An 8,586-nucleotide genomic window follows, 5' to 3' on the forward strand; every position below is an offset into this window, starting at 1 on the left:
GGGGGAAAAGGTATCACTAATATTAAGTTTTCCAAGCTGAAGTACCACCAGAGGAGGGCAAATAGGATGATGAAGAAACTAGAGATTATGACATTGGAAGATAGGTTAAAAGAATTGGGGATGATTCACCTAGGGCAAAAAATACTTAACAGGAACATGATATCTGGGCAGTTAGATGGTGCAGTGGATAGTGTCAGGCTTGGAGTCAGGAAGACTCTTCTTCCTGAGTTCAAATCTGGCCTGGGTCACTTGGCAGTTGTGGGACCCTGGGCAGGTTACTTAAACCCATTTCCTTCAGTTTCCTCATCTATAAAATGATCTGGAGAAGGAAATGGCAAACCACTCCAGTATCTTTACCAAGAAAGCCCGGAATAGGGTCACAAAGAGTAGGACATGACTGAGAATGAATGAACAACAATAACACCACACACGATATCTGTCTCCAAGGATTCAAAGAGTGGAAGTTGAAGAGAGGCAGATTTCAGCTAAATTTAAAAAACAAACCTAACAATTAGAGCTGAGCAGGAGTGCATTCTTTATTAATGAAGGGCTTCATGCTGAACCTGGATTGTCAGTTGTGAGGAATGTTGAAGAAGGCAGGCATTAGACTAGATGATTGAGATCCCTGCCTGCTATAAAACTCTGAGAGTTGATTAAGTTGAGTTCCCTAAGATTTTGACCTCAATCTAGTAAATAACATAAAATTTCAGAGAGGGAGGGGGTCTTAGAGGACATCTAGTCTACCTTATACCAAGAATCCCATCTATAATATATACATTTGGCTCATTCAGTCATTCCTTGAACACGTTCAATGAGGGGGGATCCACCACCTCCTAAGGCAGCCCATGAAACTTTTAGATAGCTTGCATTGTTTAGTTCTTCCTAACATCAATCTTAAATTCGATAATAATAATAATTATTATTTTTTGCAACTTGCACTCCTTTTTCCTCGGGGCCAATTTCCTCTTCTGTGGAAGGGCAATTCAAATACTTGAGGACAACTATTATGACCCATTTCGATAGGATTTTATTTATGGTTTCATAGGTACAGAGAACTCCTGGGTGAAAAAACTAACTGTGCCAATGCAGATCACCACCTTCTCTGTAAGATATATATAGTCTTAGAGAGTTGCCTAGAGTACTGAGAGGTTTCTTGACTTGCCTAGAATCACACAGCCATTATGTGTCAGAGATGAGACGGGGAACTCAAACCTGTGGCTGTGTTAGGAGGTGTCTACCCAAAGCATGTGAAGACTTCCCCCTGTAGAATGGGCAATGTGTTGCAATTACTCATGGACCTGATAGAGCTTATCTATGTGGCAGCCTAAACATTTTTAACCTTTCAGCAAGCCCCTCAGAATGTCTGGTCCCCTCCCACACACTCTCAAGAGCTCACTATAAGAGTATTGGTCTTAGTGCAGACACTCATATCTTAATGAATTTAACCAACTGCAGTTCAGATCTCCCAAATCTAGGTGATCCACTCACCTTATCCTCTCAGGTACCAGGGATTACAGGAATGCACCACCTTGACTAGCAGGTCAACCTATTCTTGACAAAGTCACATTGGTTTTTTGTGAATATTGTTTCCTTATCTAGATGTTCATTTACCATTGGTCTAAGCCAAGTTGAGGATAAGTGATGGTGTGTGTTAGGGGGTGTCTACCCAAAACATGTGAAGACGTCCCCCAGCAGAATGGGCAAATGAGAACAATTTGTTGCAATGGTCATGAAGGAGGCACTCTGGAGTTTGTGAAGATTGGTCATATATCAAAGATGCCAAGATCATCCACTGCATTCTGGGCCACCAACAGTCATCCTGACTTTTGTCTTGCCACTGGACTTCAATGACTTTAGAGGAGAGAGTAAGGCTAACAACTTTGTACAACTCTCCCTCACTCAAATCCAATTTATACACAAGTATAAATTATACACAAGCAACACCTTATGTTGTCATAGTTCTATTTCAAAAAAAAAAAAGAGAGAGAGATTTGAACAGAAAGTATCATCCCTTCAATATGTTTGAGGTTTTTTCCATGAATTAAAATTAAACTCACCATCTATATTGTGCAGGCTCCATTCTCTCGTCTTTTGTAAAAATTAGGACAATATTTGTCTGTGAGAAGATAAGACAGGCAGGAAATGATAGCTGCCACCAAGTCCAGTATTTGAAAAACTGTCAGTTTATAGAGAAATAGCACTTAATCTGGTTGGTTACAGATGGTAAAACTCAGAACGATGGGGTAAGAGTTGCAATGAAAAACAATTTAGGCTTGATGTAAGGAAGATCATCCTGATAGAGCTACTCAAAAATGAAATGAAGCTTAGCTATTTCTGGAGATCTTAAAGTTAAAACTAGCTGACCATTTAAAAGGGATTCATATTCAAATTTAGATTGGAATAGAGCATTTGTTAAATTCTATAAATTCTGAGATTCTGTGTCTTTAGCATTCTCTTTTTGAGAGTTTCTCATCACAGCTAGGTAGATTTTACCTTACAGAATTTTCTTCCATAGGATGCCATTCATTCTTTCTCAGAATCCTTGGAAATTTCTTGAGGCATCATGTCACAGTACAATAATGATTGACTCTGAAGTCATAGGACCTGGATTTGAGTCTCACCTCTTCTGGCACTTAGACTTCTGTTAGGAAAGACTCAATCTCCTTTGGACTTTCCTTATCTGGAAAGTGAAGGAGTTAGACTGGAAAACCTCTGATATCACTTACAGCTGTAAATCAGTGATCTTATGCTCTTTCCAAATCTAAACTGTAACTGTGTCAAACTATAACTGGCTTGCCTCTCCTCTTTAACAAAGTCTAAAGTGAAATGATTGCTTCCAACAAGCTATCTATCTTTTTTTTTTTTTTGCCAATAACTAATTTTCCTTGTTGAGGATCTGATCCAGAGGCCAGTGAACACTGGTTCTTCCTTCATTTGCAAAATGAAGGAAAGTTTTACCTCACTATACAATAAAATAAATAATTATTAAGGTCTTATTATATGCCAGTCACTGTACTAAGCTTGGGGATATAATTTTAAAATAATAAAAAATGAAGACGGTGCCTGCCCTCAAGGTGTCTACAACTTAATGGAGGGAAGATGACAAAAAGACGCTGAAGAGGTGGGAGGGCATTTTGACAGTGGAGTGAAAACCAAGCAGTGCAGCTGATGGAAAGTTAAAGAGCTGACTGGGCTTCTGGGCTCTTTAAAGGTAGGATTTAGGAGTTGTTTTTTTGTTTGTTGCTCTTGTCCTCCAGGCCTCAATTCAGAAGGAGAGAGTCAACTAAGAGTTCTGATGAGGTATCAGTTCCAAAGCTGAAGCAATCTCTGGTGATGAACAGGTAGGATCAAAACCCAGCAGTGTAGCAGCAGTAACACACAGCTACCAAACTGACATTCCTGGGCATGCATAAGAACTTTAAGTAACTCCCAGTTGTCTCAGGGATAAACTGCATAATCTTCTTTTTTTCCTGACATTTATTGCTCTTCATAATTTGGCCACCACCTACCTTCCAAGGTTACTGATGATTAAACTCCTTCTCTCACTCTTCACTCCAACCAAACTGACATGCTTGATTTTCTATATACAACATTCCAATCCTGGTCCCCGTGCCTTTGCACAGAATGCATTCCCTTCTCCTTCCTCCTTATAGCATCCCTAGTTTCTTTCAAGATTCATCTCAAGTGCCATCTGCTATTTGAAACCAATTCTCATCTTCCTAATTGGATTGCTAGGACCTTCCTTTCCCCCAAGGAATCACATTGTATTTAATTTATGTACATTTTTTCATTTACTTTCTGCCTACATGTTATTTTCACTCAAATAGAATATGAGTTCCTTGAAGGCAGGGAGTGATTTGTTTCTGTCTTCATATCCGCAATGCTTAGAATGCTTGACACATAGCGGGTTCTTAATGAATGCTACATACATTGTTAAGCTGTTCTATTTTTAACCAAGAGAGAGCTCCAGCAAAGGTCCAGATTAATGAAGTCCCCCATGGCTCCCATAGACTGTCTGTATCCATTCCAGGCTTGTGATCTGTTTCCTGAACTTCTCACCCATTTCTCCTCCTCCTCCTCCTCCTTCTTTCTTCTTTTTTTTTTTTTAGTGAGGCAATTGGGGTTAAGCGACTTGCCTAGGGTCACACAGCTAGCGTTAACTGTCTTAGGCCGGATTTGAACTCAGGTACTCCTGACTCCAGGGCTGGTGCTCTATCCACTGCGCCACCTAGCTGCCCCTCACCCATTTCTTCTTTCTGTCCAGCTGGCATAAAGTAGACTTTGATGACAATCTCACTTATTTTTTTGCCCCTTTTGCTTCATCTAAATTTTCTTCTCCGTGCTTCCTACCCACACCCTTTTTTTCTGATGCCTTAATTTTCTCATTAAGTATGTCTTTTAAATATTCCATTCTACCACCTTCCTCCCTAACCATGTCCTTTTCAACCTTCTTGAACCCTTTTTTTTCACATATAAGGTATTTTATTTTTTCTGTTACATGTAAAGATAGTTCTCAACTTTTGTTTATACAAGCTTTACAATTTCAGATTTTTCTCCCTCCCTCCCCTCCCTCCCCCCTCCCCTAGACAGCAGGTAATCTGATATAGGTTATATCTATATATCTATATACATATACATATAGATATATATATCTATACACACACATATATATACACATAATAACATTAATCCTATTTCTGCATTAATCTTGTTATAAGAGAAAAAATCAGAGCAGTAATGCAAAACCTCAAAATAGAAAAAAAAAACAATAGCACCCAAACAAAAGAAATAGTATGGTTCAATCAGCATCTATACTCCACATTGAACCCTTTTTTTAATGAATTTTTTCCACAGCAACATGGTTCAGGGAAACAAGTGCTACCTCTGGAGCCACATGATCTGGATTCCAATAGTATTTCCAAGACTTACTGACTACATGATTAACCACTTTAAGCCTCAGTTCCCCCATTTGTAAAATAAAGGCATTTAACAAGATTTCTTCTAAGGTCCCTTCTAACTTGGATTCTGAATCTTATGTTACACATTCTAGTTGCATTTCAGTGGTACCTATTAAATAAAATTTATTTTCCTAAACTAAAGTCTGTAGTTTACCTTATTTACTACTCATATTATGTAAAGGTATAAGTTTCCTTTATATATGTGTGTGTGTGTGTGTTTATAAAATTTCAAACCCTTTCTAGTTACTCATTAGTAAATAGCAATATAAGTAAGATACATGAAGCCATAAGTAATGTAAACTTCTAATGTTTTAATAGCTGATTTTACTGAGGAAATGGGAACGAGCAGTTAAACAACATTAATTAATTCAATGTTATTCATTGGTCACAAGAGAATGAATGTGCATAAGCTCCCAGCTTTCAGTCCTAAAGAATCCCCATAACTAATCTCTGACCTGGGGCCCTTGATATTTGATCTCTGTCATCACTTCAAGGAAAATGGGTAAAAGTTAAAGGAAAAATTTCCTTAGAGCTGATCTGTTCAGACTGCATTATGCTGTCCTGGGGAAACTGGAATTTTCCTTTACTACTCTTATCCTAGCTATTTTCTAAGAATGTGTTTATTTAATGGTTTTGTTTTCCACAGAGAAAGAAGGAATTAGGAGGAGAGGGTAAAGGGAAAAAAGTGAAATGTGGTCCCTCTGAGGGGGGTGCGGGAGAACCCAGGTGACCATTTAGGACATCTGCAAAATGTTGGGGGAGGATCCAGGCTCTGGTCTCACATTCCTCAACTTTCAAGGGTATAAGAACATTGAATGTTATTTTAAAAAGCAGCCTCAAACCTCACCCAGGCAGGGAAGTTGATCTTCCATCATTAAGATCTTCTCCCCAATTCTATTATTCAAAACCCCTTGATAATATTTCCTGTTCTCTCCTCCTTTACTCTTTTTTTTTTTTTTTTTTTGGTGAGGCAATTGCAGTTAAGTGACTTGCCCAGGGTTACAAAGCTAGTGTTAAGTGTCTGGGGCCAGATTTGAACTCAGGTCCTCCTGACTCCAGAACCGGTGCTTTATCCACTGCACCACCTAGCTGCCCCTCCTCCTTTACTCTTGTTTCTTGGCCAAGATCAACTCCTTTACTTGGGCCCTTGATCTCATGTCTTTCTATCTCTTCAAGCAACTGGCCCCCTCAATCATTCCTTCTGTCTTTGTGATCTTTAATCTTTTCATATCTAATGGATTTTTCTCTGATGCTTCCTAATATACCCTTATTTCCTATTCTTAAAAGAATCTTTACTTGACTCTAGTTTCTTCTCAAGTTTCACCCTAAATATCTCCTCCTTTTCATAGCCAAACTGGCAGAAAAAGCCATCCTACTTGTCAACGCCATTTCCTCTTCTCCCAGGCATCTTTCAACCCCATACAGTTCCTATGTCTTGTTACCATTCAACTAAAGCTCCTCTCTGAATTATTATCAGTGATGTTCCAGAGAATTTAAGTTCTTTGAAGGCAAAGCCTTTTTTCTGGCCTTTTTCTGCATAGTACCTGTCTCATAGTGGGTACTTAATAATTGATTGCTTATTCTTGTTGTTAGGCTTTAAGGATCAAGGGGATTCCCTAAGATTGGGGTATGAAGCCAGTATTCTTTGCACCCTTAAAGGGCCAGAGACATTCAGAGTCTCACAAAGCAATCAGGAATCTCTTCTGTACCAGTATCTATTACATGCCTGGGATATAGGGAGATAAATACAAAATGTTCATTCTATATCCCATCTTCTACATGCCATCCCACAAGTACCCTATGGATTCTAAATAAGATTTTTTTCATAGTGCATCTTGCCTTCCTTAACATTATTTAACCACCTAAGGAGCTTGGAAATGAAATCACTTAAAACCATTTTGAGTCAAATGACCTAGACTGAAAACCTGGCTCTATTATTTATTTCTTATATGCCCTTGGTCAAATCGCTTAACTTCTTGAGGACTCAATTTTCTCATCTATAAAATGAGGGGGTTGGACCAGATGACTTCCAGGATCTCTTCTAACTCTAACTCAGTGTAGAGACTCTCTTTCTGTGCTCATTGTGATCCTATGAGTGTATACCTTAAAAGTCCTCAAGTCTGGAAACTGGGCTGATTCCATCATTGCATTATTCATTTTGTACTGCCCTGGTGGGACTCCTAAGAAAGCAGAAATGGGAGAATTCTGCTACTTAGCTTTCTTCTAACACTCACTTCTTTAGAATTTTGAGCTTGAAGGAGAACAAATTATAGTGTTCAAAAACTCCTGAAAGAAAACTTGGTTATTTTCCTTCCTGCCAAATAATCCCTTTTGACCATTTCCTTCATTGCTTTTGTGCTCCCGGTGGCACAGTCAGATGGATGATTCATTTTAATGTGATCGTCTTTTGATTATTATGACTTGGAAAATCATCAAAACCCCCCTACAGTCAATATGATCATTATGAAGTGGATGTTATTAACAATCATTCTTTGAAACAGGAAGCTTTTCACAAATAGTGATCCTTTTTACTTTTTTTTTATCCATCTTCAAAAACTTCTAGGTCATAAGCATATAATTAGCAAACAAGGGATGAAGAATGGAAGAAATCTGAGGCAATCATCAGATTTTCCAAGGCATTTTCTTTAAATATATTGCATTGCTTAGATGAGAGGTATCAACCAAATAGGTCACAGAATTCCTGAGTTCTGCCTGAACCAATTGGGGGGCAGCTAGATGGCACAGTGGATCGGCACCAGCCCTGGATTCAGGAGTACCTGAGTTCAAATCCGGCCTCAGACACTTACTAGCTGTGTGACCCTGGGCAAGTCACTTAACCCCAATTGCCTCACCAAAATAAATAAATAAATAAAAAAAATAAAAACTGTAATTGGGACATATTTAACAAAATAAAAATAGATAATAAAACATAGCTAACATTACATGTTTAAATTAAGCCAATCTATAGCCTACAGGCATCCTTATGTTCAGATTAGTGGCCCTTGTTGCTGTTTGAATTTGACACCACTGAATTAGATCATAAAAATGAGCTTCTCTTGAACTGTTTCAGAATCATACCTTTAGTTTATCTTATACAAAATATAATAGGAATTTTATGTGACTAAATTTATAAAATCAATTCTCAAATTTAATAAAGTACAATTCAAGTTTAGAAAAAAAATTGTCAGATCTTAACATTAAATTTCATGTTGTGTCCATGCCCATTGCTAAAAGAAAAATTTGGGTAATGTTTTACATAATTGCACATGAATAAACCATATCTGATTGCCTACCACCTCAGGGAGGGGGTAGGAGATGGAGGGAATAAGGAATAAAATTTGGAACTCAAAACTATAAATAGAAATGTTTATTATTTTTTTAAAATAATAATTTGGAACATAGGAAAGGTAAATGGTAGATTTTTAAAAATTAATATTTGTCACTGGATTCTTCTTCTCAAAATTTTATTTGTTCTAATTTCCAAAGTATTCAAAGGTTGATTCTTAAATTGTTAAAATTTGGAACCTTTAGCAGAACTGTGAAATATATACTTCAGCCCTGTATTCCTTCCATAATTTTATTAAGGTCCATGTCTTCTGAAAAGCCATACCAGGGCTTGGACTGATCT

This window comes from Dromiciops gliroides, chromosome 1 (genome assembly GCF_019393635.1).
Source record: "Dromiciops gliroides isolate mDroGli1 chromosome 1, mDroGli1.pri, whole genome shotgun sequence".
Lineage (NCBI taxonomy): Eukaryota > Metazoa > Chordata > Mammalia > Microbiotheria > Microbiotheriidae > Dromiciops > Dromiciops gliroides.